The sequence below is a fragment of the Melozone crissalis genome, unplaced genomic scaffold (genome assembly GCF_028551555.1).
Source record: "Melozone crissalis strain CALT ecotype California unplaced genomic scaffold, PUWL_Pcris_2 ptg000009l_1, whole genome shotgun sequence".
NCBI lineage: Eukaryota > Metazoa > Chordata > Aves > Passeriformes > Passerellidae > Melozone > Melozone crissalis.
This window is the reverse complement of record NW_026535787.1, coordinates 21,219,790-21,233,447: the sequence shown is the minus strand read 5'-3', so window position 1 is coordinate 21,233,447 and position 13,658 is coordinate 21,219,790. Positions and strand designations below refer to the sequence as shown.

At 38.1% G+C, this 13,658-nt stretch overlaps 1 pseudogene; it reads left to right on the top strand.

The window, feature by feature from the left end:
- LOC128933315 (inositol polyphosphate 4-phosphatase type II-like) overlaps positions 1-13,357 on the top strand; it is a 130,951-nt pseudogene extending 117,594 nt beyond the window's left edge.
- Positions 13,358-13,658: the final 301 nt, after the last annotated feature.

Genomic DNA, 13,658 nt, shown 5'->3' with positions numbered 1-13,658 from the left:
TAAAATCTAGGCTTGTGAGCTTCATATTTTAGGGGATACAGTGGCAGTGCAAGTATGGACTGGAGATTATAAAGCTCTTTGAAGATGAGAGGGAAAAAACATTGGGTGATTGGCATTGAGGAAGTTATTTCCAAAGACCACTGAATTCAGTGCAACACTTATAATCAAGCTGTTTCTATCATAAAACTTTAGATAGCTATTGTATCCCAGTTAAGGACTCAGGTTCCCAATACTGTCCTGGGGAGGATGGTTAGTAGCCTGATTTAGGGGCCCTGAATCATCCTGGGGATGCTCTGTAGAACTAGAGGAAGCCTGGGCTGTTAAATTTGGCACCCAAAGACTTGCCACTCATGGTTAGGGAATGTTGCCTTTTAAAGGAGTTGGATCAGATCTCAGAAGTGTATTCTGTAGTTGTCATGGTAAATACTTGAAGGTGAAATAAAGGTATGAGGGCAAAACTTAGCTTGAGGAAAATTTTGCTGACATCAGAACCTGATGGGCTTTTAAACATATGCTTGTCACTAGACACTAATTTATTTATTATCATGAGGTCAAGGAAGCCAGGAGTTATTAGAAAGAAGAAATGGGTAAGAAACGAAATGTGTACTGTTAAGTTACTCTTTAAACTTTAGCTGCTACAAGATATAGGCTGCTTGTTTGCTCAATTCATATGATAACTACTGCATGCTTTGCAATAAGGGTAGAAGTCCACTTTGGTTACTTTCCTTGTTTACATAGAGAGCAGTAGCCATCAAGTGATGTAGTTATAGTGCCCTTATGCTAAATTCTTGTTTATTTTCATAGAAAAACTTTATTTGATAACTCTTCCAGACAAAGTTACTTTAGCTTGCATAATTTCAGCAACATTACAAATTCTGCAGATATTTAGTCATTTTGAGTAGATACATGTGCAGAAGTTATACTTCTATACTGAAGAACACTTTTTCAGTATTTCGTTAGATGTTGCTCTAGTTTTTCTACCATTGTGATTTGATGTGTTTATTTTTGAAAAAGAACTTATAATCAGTGTTCCTTAGTAAAAATATACAGCTAATAATTTGAATGAATGGGAGGGAGAGGAAGCTTTCCTGTATGTATAAAGTATGTCCTGTTTATGGAAGCAAGTGTTTGGTAGAGAGCTCTTTCCTTGCCCTCAGGTTGTCTGTTGCTTCTTCGGTTGTTGAATTCCTCTGCACTCGAGAGAACATTATTGGTCAAATCTAAACCCATTACTTTTCCATTGAAATTTCCATTATCTGTGAGCAATTCCATCTTGGGGAGGATTATAATATTTTTCATATTCTGTAGTGTTCTGCATGTGCTTCATTACTGTGCACCATACATGGGAAAATGTCATTTATTATTTCATACATCAAAATACTCTGTCTGCATTGATGAGCCTTCTTGTCTGACAAGTGCAGCTGCTGGCCTGCACTCACATATCTTTAGCTTTATTTGAATCTCATATCTGCCATCATTAACTATTCATGCAAGCAGGAAAAGCAAAGGAAATAATTCAAGGAATTCAGAGTGCTTGCTTTAACCAACTCCAGTGTTCTAAGAGAGTAGGAAGGATATTATGAACCACATAAAGAGTGCACAAGCCCTGTCCCGTGTGTACATTAATGAGATAACATGAGATGCTTGTAGCTCAGCAAAGATAATTTTTTTTAAAATTGCTTTTGCTGTTTAATTGCAGCTTTTGTGTTTTATAGATTTTATTTAAGCTATCAGTAGCTGTACATTAATAGTGCATTTAACACAGAATTGAATGCTAATAAAAAGGGACAAGTGGACTAATTTCCATGTGTAAACCAGGCTCTGACAAGATGATGTTAACTGATAATAAGTTTTTAATAAAGGGTAATTGAGAATAAAGCTATAAGAATTGTTGAGATCTTTAAAAAATAACCAAACCGAAATTGTTTAGTTACCAGAAGCCTGTAAGTGCTGTCCAACAGACATAGAAGCTCAGGATTATCCAAAAACCAGGGACAGAATCAGCCTGCTCAGATGTTTTTGGAGGGTGGCTGCCCTTTTTCGTAGTCCCCTGGCCACGAGCAAGTGCTAGAGAGGACTGTGAGTGCTGACCTCCCTCACTCACTTGGAAAGGCAGCATTATTCCTAATGAGGTTAATGTGGAGTGAGTTGCAATATAATTGAAGGACATTAGCATTTATTAGAAATTGAAAAGAAAGCGGAATTCCTTAAGGCCTGACATTACAGGCATTTGGAGAGGATGAAATGTTTCTCATTAACAACCTGTGTGCTTTTTGGCTGCACTGTAGGTTTTTCTGTATGAACACCTGGCCTCTGGCTCATATTTATTTGATCCAAACACCTGAAGCATATGAATAAGTGTTATTGGTTTTCCTAGTGACTGAAGAAGGCATGGCCAGAAACATAAGCATACCAGAATATCTGAATGTAATACAAATGTAATAAGAATGTAATCTTATATACGTGTACGAATATAGTTGAGAACTGTATTCTTATAAAGAGAGTGTAAAATCAGAGGCACTGGCATTGCCCCCAGCACAACCTCAATCTGTGTAGTCTAATATTTTGTAGTTATTTCAAAATACAGGGTTTTTCTGGAAAATTGGAGCAGTGTTTAGCTAAAGTTGGAGCACCGTGAGATGATGAAACTCTGAAATGTACCTTGAGCTGTTTTCCTTCCAGTGCACATAATAAGCAGTGCATATAATAGAGTAGAAAAATGCACTGCAGACAAAGGTCACTCTCCACCATCCCAGTGAGACATTTGTACCCACTTGCTACCTTCTGTGTCCCATCCTGGGGAAGGAAGGAAGGAAGGAATACTCCAACATTGCTATTGGCATGCTGCTTCTTCAGAAGAAAATAATAAGGGATGAATGTTTCCCACAAAATCTTGGATGGTTCCTTTTTTTTTTTAATGTTTTGGATTTCTCACAGGAAAACACCCTCTTTTCCCAGTGATTGCAATTGCCACCAAATGTGGAAAGCCCCATTGCTGTTCTGCTTGGCAGTTGCATATGTGGCTTGCTGAACATGTGCTTGGGAACATTCATACTTAAAATATCTCAAACCCAGAGACTCCAAAGTTTCAGGAATTGGCAGGTTCTGTAGAAGGTCCCAAGGCATTGTAGTTTAAACCCTGGTGATAATGTTTCAGCACCACTGGTCATGCGCTTGAGGGAACACAGTCTGCAACACAGGAAAGACTGACTTTATAAAAAACTTCATATGTATCTGATAGTTCAGTCCAGGTCAGGAAATAAATTGCCATTTTTTTCATCTGTCAGAGACTTAGCTCATGGTTAAGTGCTGCTGACAGTGCAGCGAACTCCTCTTGTGCTCAGGGAGTCTTGAGCATAGTTCATAGAGCTTATCCTGAGAACTGCGTCTTTGATCTTTGGCAAACTGACAATTACTGTTACTGCACTGAGCAAAACCATGTCCTTCAGCTCTTTGTAACAGTGAGAAAAATGTAGTGTTATTGCAGAGAGGAAGGTATTTGCACCTGTGTTATAAATTATTTGCTCCTTTCTGCCAGCAAAGATTTAGGAATGCAGAAGACTAAAAATTTATTGAATTTTTAGTCTTTAGTGATCTCAAATCTTCTGAAAGTCTTTTTTTTTTCTTGATACTGGGGGGAAAATAGTATGGGCTTTCATCTCTTTATTCTCCCTTTCAGTGCAGTGGTATTTTTGCTTAAAAAGTGAATCTGTGCTAATATTGTCTTTGTGAGATACAATGAACTTCTTAACAAATCTGCAGTAGCATTCAAATAAAGATTTCCTTACAAATGCAGCTTAACAACCAAAGAGAAAATGCTTGTATTCAATATTGTTTAAAAGATTTCAGTTTCAGTTCTCCTCCTTGGTACTTGAGTGAAGAACAGACTCCAAAATTTCAGCCATCTTCTAAAAAGATACTGAAACAAAACAAGTAAGATGAAAGAATTACATTAACTCCTAATTTCTCATAGAAAGGTTTATTTCTCTAAGTCTCCACATTGTACCTGTTAACAGAAAAGATGACAAATGCATTCAAGGCATTTAAATTAGAATTTTATCTAGCCTTGTCATTTGCCCTGAAGGAAGTACATGGAAAAATTGTGTGTTTCTGATTCAAATGGAATTTTCCTTGCATTTTCCAAAGTTCTCTAACAATCTACCTGCTGAAGAGAGGAGAAGATGGTTTATTGGTACTAATGTTGGGACACAATTTTCAGGTTGCTGCAGTGTGCATCCCAGCCTATGCATTTTTTGGATAGGTTGTTTTGGTTAGCTCCCTACCTAACCAAAACAGGGCTGCATTTTTTTTCCTGGTAGCAGCTAAAATCAGATTTAGATGCATTTTTCTTTGTGGCTGAGGAATCTATATATGCACAAATTCACCTTGTATAAATATACCCCCATACTGTGTGCTGCTGAAAGAACAGCTGGGATCAGAACCGATAAAATCTCAAACTGGTTTTGTGGTTTTTAAAAAATGTATCAGTGTGTTAGGTGAAAGTTTTTAATGAACTGACATTATTTAGCTGAATTATTTAGAGACTAGCAGTTGTCTGTAGTTTATGACTCACACTTTGGTTAATCCCATGAAGAGACTATGTGACTTGGTGTCATTAATGAAAAGCAGTTGCATTCCTCCTTTCATATATCTCAAAGTGAAAACCCAGCAAGTCACAACATTCAAATTTAGAATTCCTGCTGTTCAGCACCCTCCTCCCTTAAAATACCCAAATTAGGGATGCAACATAGATTAAATGATGTTCTGTTTATACCAGCAGTTCTCTGACCTTAATTCTGTCATCCTACCCATAGATTTGGACATCTCGAAATGAATAACAGATTTTAAGCTTCATCTTTCACACATGTCTGTTAACTAGTGTAGGAAGCCCTTTCTGCCTCTTAAATCAGCTTTGCTACTTTGTCCTCAGCATGGGGAAAAAGACTAAAAAAATTGTTGCCAAAAGAAAAGGGATGACTCACAAAGATTTATTTTCATGGCCAACAGAAAGTATTTAAACCTGATTAGACATATGAAAGAATTTATCATGGATTTATGTTTCACTGTGCTATGTGAGCTAAATGTATAACTGCATCTTCAGTAAAACTCTCTTGCTGTGACAGAAACAGTCTGGAAACAAGTGTGACTCGCTAACCAATTAGGCCAGTGCCATACCCTTACGGAAGGGAAATGTTGGATCTATTCAGAGCTCAAGTGAAGGTTAAACCCGTGGGGTTTTGCTTAGTTGTTTTCCTGCACAGAGATACAGACCACATTGGCTTTAGTGTTGGTCGTACATTAGACTGAATTTGACACCTTGTAAGAGAAATTTGTCAGGAAAGATTTTGCAACTTTGACCTGAGAAATTCCCATACACATGTAATCCTAATACTTTATAGAAGAGTGTCTAGGAAGATTATTAGAACCATACTTTTTGATAGACAGAGAAACCTTGGTAAAATTGATGCGTAATACTACAGAGAACTATCAGTAAAAAGCAGAACGGAATAACAAATCCTTTCCTTGGAGTACAGTAGAGGTGAAAATCATGTTTCAGAAACTGCTCTGCTGTCTCGACAGGTAAAGAAGAATCTCCTCTGCAAACCCATCACTTTTCAGTTCTGAAGCTAATCTCTCACACAGTCACCACAATGACTTTGCAGGACTTGAAGCTTCTGGCCACAGCTGTAAATTGAAAACCTCTGGGGATAGATGCTAGAGCATGATCTCAGTCATTTTATACAGTGAAATTATTAAATGTTTCTGGATGCAGTTTTGGCAGATTAAGTGTGCTCTCAAGTGATTCCAGGGCACTTTGGGAGTTGGCATGACCAAGATACTGTGCCCATGGGGCAGCATTTGCTGTCCATTTTGGCAGATTAAGGGACACAGGCACAGAAAGTCAACTTGGCTTTGCTGTTCAGATGCTGAGGGTGAATTTAGCCTGCTAATGGAGGTGTCCTAAATGCACCAGTGACAAAAATTGTGATTCTAACTGGAATTTTTTTCTTAATGTTTCTTGTATTTTCACTATAATAATTTTGTCAATGTTATTTTTTTACCGCATAGATACTCTTTAACATTGAGGGAAAAACATTCTTGAAGGCATTCTGTATCAGTCAAAAAGGAAAATATTAATTCTTCTGCAATCAGCAGAGATTTCTAAAGTGCTAAGATGAACACTGGTAGAGATGTATATTACCCAGTAGCATGTTTTATGCATATTAGATATCAAGCTTGAAACTGCCCTTTTCCTGTCTATTCTTTGGAGTTAATTGTATGTTAAAAAGTAAACATAGACAAATATAAGGGTGTTGCTCTGTGTGAACCAGCAATTTGGGAGATGTTTCCATGGCCCAAAGCTGGAGTGAGTTGTGCTGTTTTGTTGCCTGCAGTGCAGGGTGTGTGCCTCTTTCACTTGCTCTGGGAAATCCAAACACAGCTAAGCTGATAAAATAGGTCATAAATTTGCACATTTATAATTATTTTGACTTCAAGGAGAACACATACACAGCAGAGCAAAAGAGCAACTGTGTAAATTGAATTTTGACTTCAGCATTCCTTCCAAAGGATCCCTGTCCATGTCAGCACATAAGACAACAGGGTTTTCCCAGATGTGGTTGTGTGGCTGTGGGACCAAGTGTCTCCTTGCCTGTTATTAAATATTGCTGCAAGAGGGTTTCTTTATTAATCTGTTGCTCTGTACTGAACTGTTAAGGCCTGTTCATAATAGTGCTGAAAACCTGTACCCTGTCCAGCACTGAGCCTCCAGTAGCTTGCTGTCTCTGACCACCTCCTCAAAATTGAATTTTTAGCTCTGTACAGACTGAAATTCCGTAATAGTTTTGAGCCCAAATCCCACAGTTACTTCACAATAGCTGATTTTCAAGATCTAGGTGTCCTATCATCATGACTGCACCATGAATCTGCTGCATGGTCCAACTCAGTGGTCAAGCCTCATATTGTATGATCTACTTTCCTTTTTATTTCCTAAACAATGCATTAGAAAAGTCGTGTGTTATAACCAAGCAAGGAGAGAAGAAAGGAGTGGGGAAATAGAGGATTTCTATTCTAGCAACAAGAGTAGGGAAAAACTTGCATTACAAAAGGTTAAAACAGGAGGAGGGAATTTAGTGTGACAATTTGATAAAACAGATTTGAGAAACAGTCTGGGTTTTTTGTGTATGTTTAAATAGCAGCTTTCTAAATCACTGACTGAATTTCTCAGTATTCTTGGATCTAAGACCGCTTATCAGTTTCAGCAATTCTAGTTGTTTTGAGCTGAGATTATAGGATCATGTAAGCAGCAAAAATTGATTTCTAGCATCTTCTACTTTATTTAGTGCCATGTAGATTTGAGGGAAAACATTTAAGTTATTAAATGCGTATCAGAAAAAGAATAATTTTAAAGATCATTGATACAAAAGATGTCTCTGCTGATTCCCCTCCATTATCTTCCATTTTGAAACAATGCCGAACCATTTTTTGTTCTTAAAAATTGTTGGGGGTTTATTGCATCAACTTCATATTTCAAAATAAAATTTTGTTTCCCGATATTCCTTTATATGTTTTATCTGAGTTCTGCTCTGATACTGAAATCCTTCAGGACTAGGCTGATACCTGTTTATTTCCTTCTGCATAATGTTTTATTCTTCTAGATGTGCTAGTGCAGCAGCTTGGTAATGGCTAGGAGATGTTCACAAGGATCCCACATTTTCTCTTTGAAAAAGTTAAGGCTGCCTTCTTGTTCTTGAACTGTAGTGCTGTACTTTGATCCAGGTGATTATTCTCTGAAGTGTTTCAGTCAATCCCAGTAACATGTATCATGTAGAAATTAGGATGCTTTCGTTCCAAAAACTTCTTAAGAGAAGCTGCTTCTTGAAAGCTGCTTATGAACTTGACTGTCTTGAAATAAAAGGAATAGGTAAGTTATCAAAATTGTGTAAGACTGAGAACTGTTAGCAATCCTTTCTATTTGAAGAAATGTCTCTACTATTACCAGATGGCACTCTAGAGAAGCAACTTACTTTTGCTATTTACTATGTCAGCACTGAAGTTTAACAAGTAAAACACATCAGGACCAGAAAAACCTTGCTTGAATCTGTCTACAAAAAAAAAAAAGGGGAAATTCCCATAAAGTACAAGTGCAGTAGGACATGAATTCAAACTGTAGTCACCACTAGCACGTGGGACACCTGGTAATAGAAAGCTGCCTATTTATTCCACCTGAAGAAATCGTGTAGAAGAGTTCAATGTTTCCAGTGTTGCTAATAACTGTAGCTGGAAAAGTTCTAAAAAAGAAGCATACATCCCAAAATGTGAAAATCATCTCCTCCAAAAACGTTGCTCAGGGACATCAGTGTGACTGATAATCGAAAGCCAGAATGTGCCCTCATGTGTGTGCTTGACTCTCTTAAGGACTTGAGAGGCTTTTTCCTCACACCATTTTCATCATCTCTGCTTCACTACTTTGAGGTCCAAATAATTTATCAGCTGAATTTGAAAAGAACAAAAAATACCTGCTGTTTTGCCTTTGCCTCATTTGATAAGCATGTAGCAACTCCTAACAGGAGTTTAGGATGATAAAACATCAAATGAGATAGAAGGCAGGCTGAAATGGTTATATTGTCATTAACTTACAGAACCCTTGGCTGCTACAATGTGTTTGTGCTGTGCTGGAGGTCTCAAATGAACAATTTGAGAGTAAATGAATAAAAATTGTATGATAGGTTAGTGGGGTGTTCATGACTCCAGATGTTGCGAACTTAGGTGGTTTCACTACTTCTGTTTAAATTATTTGTAAAATAGAAACTTGTTGGTTATTTTTCAAGTTTTCTTCCTTCCTTTTGCTGTTAAAGTTCAATTTGTGATGGAGATAACGTCTGAAACTATGGCTGTATCTTCACACCTGAGCATGTAGCACCCTTAGCGCTCTGTTCTGGTTGTGCTGTCAGTCAGAAGCCACATGAATCCAGCTGACAGGGCACTAGTGGGATTTCTGCTGTTTGCAGTGAAACTCCTCCAGGGTGGGCTGAGCCAGGGGAAGCAATGTTATGGTGCTGACAGCTGGGTGTAGGTCTTTGCTTTGTTCAATAGTCACTGCAGACGACACTTTGGGGTGTGTTGGAAGGCACTGTCACTGCACTGCACTGAGAAATGTTGGCACACGCTAGCAAGGCATCTGACCCTGATCAAATATTCCTCCTCAATTAAAAGCATGTGTAGCTATTCTGCTCAGCTTGTTCTTAGGAAGCTAATAATGGACTTGGATCCTCTTGCTCTATTTTGGGGACATCTTATTGAATCATGCATTGAATGATGTGACTAATTTGTGGAACAGAGTGCCTGTGCATCAGCTGTTCACGGTGGCTTTCCTGGGGGGAAGATAAACTTTTTATGTTAAAAGACACCGATCATTCTTTTCAGCATATCAAAGAACAAATGTACTGTAGGCTTTTCTGTTGAAAAAAAAAAAAAAAGAGAACAAATGGCTTTTATCTGTATTTCCATCATTACTCCTGCATAAATCTCACTGAAGCTAATGTGACTTGTAGCAAAGCAGATAAAAGCCAGACACTGTTGAGATGTGGAGTCCAACAGAGCAAGGCACACCACAGAAGCAGGAGGGTTCATCCCTGTAGGAACAACCTGCAAGTGTGTGACTCAGCCTGCTTGGAATGAACCACTGGTGTGCAAAGCCAGGGCTCTCCAGATTGGTGTAAACAATCAATCTGATTAATGCAGTGGCTGTGCAAGCTACTGAATGCTCAACTTCACTGCTGCCCAGATGGATTTCTCCAGAAGAAAAAAGTTTGGTGTGTGCATAGGAGCACACGTGATGTCTGTGATGGAAGGGATGCAGGGCAAACAAAAATCACCCGGACTCTGTGACTGGGGAGGAAGAGGTGGGACTGGGAGGGTTGAGCTGGACTTCTCATGAGTTGTGGGCATAAGGGGAGTAAGCTGAAACCTGCAGGCTCACCTTGAAGAGTTGGAAGGGAGTGAGGGGATAGTGTCAAAGGGACAAACCTGTGGGATGCTGTGGAGATTAAAAAAAATAAAAGGAAAACCAGCAAGCAGCAGGTTCTTAAAAAAGTATATAGAAATACATAATGGAGGACAACATTAACTGGGAACAATAAAGTTAGTCCTCCCAGCTGATCACGAATAGTAATGTCACTGTGAGCAGAAGAGGAAGGAAGTTCTGTAGGTGGGCCCTAGGACAGAGGCATACCTGGGGCAGTCTGATAGAGAAACATAGAATTACTTATTTCAGTGCTGACAGGCCAATAAACCATGCAATTAGCTTAATTTCTTGATAGTTTTTGAGATAATGTCTACAGCAAAGTCTGAGTTCTGCCCAAGTTCTATCCATGGACACTTGAAATCTGTAGAACAAAAGCAGCAAACACCCTGCCACCAGCAATTACTTTGACCTAGATGAAAATAGCAGGGATTTTATTTTTTTATCTCTTATTTTGCTATTTAAAATAGTATGTATTGATCCCTTTACTAGTGTAACATACAGACTGAAGTTCAAAGCAAAGACTAAGACTAAGAACTTATTATGGAAGGCTTGTTCAAAAGAGAAATTGGGCAAGGAAAGGTTTTGATCAACCCCCCCTTGCCTAGGGTTCCACCTGCAAATGCAGTTCTTGCACCTCTCTTGCTATCCAAGCTTAAGAAATGTAGCGTTGCCCTATAACACACGAGTCAGAAGGCAGGCTTTCTGTAAGGTGATGTGGCTGCTGCTGTTTTCAGAGTATTCATCTTACCTGCAGCTGTGGGACAGTAAAGATCATGTCTGCCAGCTTTTTCTCTCTTGAAAGCAAGAGCATACTTGTGACATGTCCTTCTGAAAGGGCACTGCATTGCATATTTGGATATTCTCAAGTCCACATTAAAAAATGGCAAGTTATCTTTTCATCACAGGATATTCATAGTAAATAGAAAAAAAAAAAACCATCTTGCCAGTCCTTGCTGCCCAAAGGAAGTCTATAAACAGGACTCCTGAGTGTATGCAAGTAAGCTTCAGAGGAATTGAAGAAGTGTGGTTGCAGTGTGAGTAATTCTACTTACAGAGAATCTGTCAAGAATACAAAAGGAAAGCCTGGCAGTGGAAGTGTCCCTGTTGCTCTGGTAGGACAAGGACCACACAATCCAGCGTGATTCAGTAGAACTTCCTTCTAAGTAGATTAGCTCCTCCCTGTGTTGACTGATAAAGATACAAGGTGATTTACTTACAGGAATGCAGGTGCGAGCCTTTGAATAAAAAGAACTGCTATTGACTTTGAGTCACCAGCAGTGATGAATTTTTGAAGTCAGTTTACCATCATTTAATACTATTTTAGAATAGCTGTTAGTGTGTGGCCTTTTCATTTCTGCCAATAAACTTCGTAATAGATACTGAAGCAGGACTGAAAAGCCTGCGAGCACCATGGAGACATTATTTGTTCAGTGTTGCATTATCACGTACTCATGATCTTTTTTTCTTTGCTTCCTTAACTTTTTTTTAAACCTCCTTATTTCATTTCTGTTCAGTGTGTGTGTTGATTTTAGTGATGGCGTAGTTCATTGTGGAAGTGATTTAATGTTCACTTGTGAATACTACTCCAAGGCACCTAGTAGCATTAGTATGTTAGTAGCCGCCCAGTGATCATGCTTCCTGTGTCAGCTGTAGAACACAAAAGTTATACTGGAAGTACTTAGATAAATCTATTTCCTCAAAATGGCTCTGTACTTTCATTTTGTCAAAATGCCTGCTTGTTGGCTTTCTTTGCTGCTGAAATGCTGTTCTATCTGTTCCTAACTTCCCTGTTTAACAGCAGACAGACCCAGGGAGCACTGACTGACTCGGATGATCCCAAAACAGGCTGTCTAACTGATAACAAGCCAACTGCTCGACACTTCTATCCTGTCGCCTTGCTGCTTGTCAGCTCACACCTGCTGGTTGTGTGGCTTATTTTAAGTCTTGCTTTGCTATTAGCCAAATATCAATAAACTTGTGTTCCTTTCTTTTCTACAAACAGCAACGAACTAACTCTAGAAAAAAAGAATCATGTTGTAATATTTCTACAGTCTCAGACCCCAAGGATTCATCTTTAAGATTCCAATGTCTGAAATGTACTGTGTTTTCATTCTTTTTTTCTGAACTCCGAGAAGTATACTATGCATTGAGTGAATTGATTTGCTCTTTCTGTTCATGGTAAAGCTTTCCCACTGTAATTAGCGCAAAGAAAGCCCACTTACAATGCTGTCACTGTATAGAAGTTGTGGAATCCTGAATGCTTGAATCCCTCTTTCCAGAGTAATTAGTCTGACAAAAAAAAAAAAAAAAAAAAAAAAATTTGCACAACACAAACTAACCCCTAGACAAATATGGCAGGGCAATGGTTTGTGAGACTTATCTTCCGTTGTGTTTTTTCATTGTAACTAGCTGATGGGATTGTTTTCGTTTAATAAATTATTATTACTTTGCTACAACTAACCCTTTTCTGTAGAGTAAATAGAATATATTAAGTTCTATTTTGTAATGAAATTAGCCTGTTTGTAATTGTTGCTTTAGTTGCTTTTGCTTTCAGTACACTTTTATATTCTTTTTAACAAAGTCCTGTTTATGTCTTGATGCACCACTTTGGCACTTGTGACTTTTGTACTGTATGTGAACGAACATCCTTCCTTTATAAAGCAGAGAGGTGGATTGGGCTGTTTGAAAAGCCATTCTCTCTTTTTTTCATTGCAAAGCTGAACATACAGCAAATGAAGCAGAGATGAAACTTTCCTTCACGAATCTCTAGGGCCAGACTTAATAAAATTCCTTATTCCTAGAATGCGCATTTTAGGGCAATGTATACTCACACATATACAGCAAATCAATTGAAAAAGAAAGGTATGAAAAGGTTTAAAAGGCAAATATATTTCTGGAATTAGAACAAAATGTATCATTAAAGTTATTAAATTTTTTTACTGAACTTTAAACTGCAAGGGCAGATATATTAGGGGGGATGGAAAATCTTATCACCTATTTCTGAGGGCAATAAGTGTATTGGGCCTGGCCTTGGATTTAATTCTGTAAGATGTATCATCACTCATGGAAAACAAAAATGTAGAGTTGAATCCTTGTTATTTTTACTTCAACTGTTGCTGAAACTCTGCAATGAACAAATAAAGCATATATATTTATTCTATGTTTCATGAAGTTGTACTTTTTCCCCCTTTCACTAGAGAAGGATGCCGCATAGAGAATGTTCTGAAGAATGTCAAATGCAGAAAGTATGCATTCAACATGATGCAGCTGATGGCTTTCCCAAAGTACTACAGACCTCCAGAGGGGACATATGGAAAAGCTGACACCTAAGTTTAACAAAAGTGTAATCAGGAGCATGTATCATGCTAATTAGTGAGTATAACAACTGTTGTTTATGACATATGAATTGGGAATGTATGACCAGTGGAGGTGTTATTTTTAGCAGGTTTTATCACTTTACACTGAAATTAATCTGATTAGTCATTATGAAATAAAACCATGAAAAAGCAAAGGACTGGATATTCTGAAAATCAAATACATTCAACTTATCTTTGTGAAATTGAAGCTTAGTATGACTCATAAGCCAGCTGGAATTAGTTTCTGGGGTCATTTGATTGAAGATTAAAAAGGG